Below are 2,172 nucleotides of genomic sequence, written 5' to 3'. Positions count from 1 at the left end.
ATATGACCTTTACCCATATAAGGATAAACTTGTCTTGCAATGTATTAAAGATTTATCAGTGGATTCTTCGAATAGGTATAAAATTTCATGCCATAAGAATTTGAGGAATTTAAAATTTTTATTTATTAAAAGGTATAAAAGGAGGGGTGTTAAGACATCTAAGCCATAATAGTTAGAGCAATAGAGTTTAATAGGCTCCTTATGGAGGATGTAGAGAGGTGAGTTAACATTTAAAAACATACTTTAGGCTAAAAATATACAATAAACCTAACTTGTGCAATATTAAAGAAAAATATTTTTAGAACTTTTTAGTATTCTAAAATGCGTAACAAAACAAGAGTGTGTAACGTTATAAGTGCGTAAAGATGCGAGAGGTTACTGTATTATATTAAATGTAGTAAATGCAGAAAAACATTTGTTAAGTACGCACTGCAGTTTGAATAGTACAATATGCGCTGCGTTCAAAGTAGTCAGATAATTTTTTACAGAGTTTGGTAAAGAATAACATTGAAATTTAGAAATAAAAGTCAACCCTATAGTTTATCAACATCATTTTTTAAAATTTATATTATCAATAAAACTTACGTTTTACTGACGAAGCAATCTCTACTCAAAAGTATATGGAGGTACTTTTATTGATGGCTTACAGCCTGTCGTCAGCATCAACTTCCAGCTCATTATCTCCATCTCTAACGGCATAAATGTTTCTGAAAGAAAGTATTTGAAGTTTTTATGATTTTTGTTGTGAAAATAAAGAAATAAATTATTTCAAAACCAAATTAAGTTATGCTTCAGTTTCTGTATGAGTTTGACTAATCAAAGTTACCTTTCAATTTTTTTTTAATTTTCCTTTAACTTTAAACTATTTCAGTAATGATTCCGTCATTTAAGTAATGTAAATAGTTATGTTAAAAGCTTTTTTTAAGTTAAATTTGTTTTGTTATGTTTTAAAAAGAAAGCGGTTTTAGAAGGTAATTTATGATTAAATGAGCTTCAATAATTTTTTAAACAATTTAAGAGCACTTGACTTAACACAGTCTCTAGGTGATTAAAATAATTTATTTTTTGCCTAAGTTTACTTAACATTGTCTGCTATAACCATAACTATTGTATAATTTTCTTATTGATACTTAAAAAATTTTTTGAAATCAATTTAAAACACAAAAAAGAAGATAAAACACTTTTTTTTAGTAAGTTTTATAATAGCCTAAAAAGTATCAACATTAAAAAAAGGAAAAATAACATTCATTATGAATAATTTCGCTGAATTGATTTATTTTAATGCATTTCAAGAAAACATTCGCTTACAGCAGGAGTCGGCAAACTGCGGCCCTTTAAGTCGAAATCTGCGGGCCGCGAGATCCTTTTCTGCAAAAAATATACATTTTAAAAACAACAAAAATTATATTTTTTGAAATAAAAACTTACATTTAGGCTCTTAATTCATTGAATACTCTTTATTAATGGTCTAATATTAATCAAATTGTTATATATCTGATTTTAAATAATATTTTTCTACTCATTACTAGAATTGTTTTAGATTAATGCGGCCCTCAAAGGTTTTTTTTTTCTATATAGTGCAGCCCGCGAGCAAGTTTTTCTAAGAAAATTGACCTGCGAGTCACATAAGGCTGCCGACCCCTGGCTTACAGCAATATTTTAAACAATTTTAAGCATATTAAAAAAAATACTATTGATTTATACAGACTACACAGAAAAAACTCGTGTAAAATCTAATCTTACAACTAAAATACATATCAGTTTTTGTATATAATTTTAAACACTTTAATATAAATAAACAACATAAAACTATCTGTTAATGTTTTGTTTAACGTTTTAAACAATTAACACGAGAAACAATTATAAAAATACAGTTAAATAAGTTCTAATAAACTATTTTAAAATTTTTATATAAAAAAAGAAACTACCATATATCACACCACTTTTGTAAATTAATTGAACTATTTTAACTTGATACATATTTCTTTACTGATATGTACTGTACAAACAAACATTAAACATAAAAAGATTATATGAACTCAACTGTAAATAATTACAAATATTAAGATAAACATACTTACGTTCAATGACTTCTCACTTGTCAATCCAACACTTGTACTTTTTGCCTAGCAGCTCGAACCCCTTGTCTGTTTGCATCAGGGCTGGTCGTTG

The 2,172-nt window shown here is 26.8% G+C and overlaps 1 long non-coding RNA gene across 1 annotated transcript; it reads right to left on the bottom strand.

The window, feature by feature from the left end:
* Positions 1-585: 585 nt before the first annotated feature.
* On the bottom strand, positions 586-2,172 carry LOC145847684 (uncharacterized). The gene is made up of 3 exons (XR_014371460.1): positions 2,082-2,172; positions 1,309-1,368; positions 586-707 (listed from the first exon to the last, which is right to left on the bottom strand). It is a non-coding gene; the product is annotated as an uncharacterized LOC145847684 (long non-coding RNA).

The sequence above is a fragment of the Thalia democratica genome, chromosome 1, assembly GCF_965202585.1.
Source record: "Thalia democratica chromosome 1, ktThaDemo2.hap1.1, whole genome shotgun sequence".
NCBI lineage: Eukaryota > Metazoa > Chordata > Thaliacea > Salpida > Salpidae > Thalia > Thalia democratica.
The sequence above is the reverse complement of the archived record's forward strand: the minus strand, read 5'-3'. Positions and strand labels throughout refer to the sequence as shown.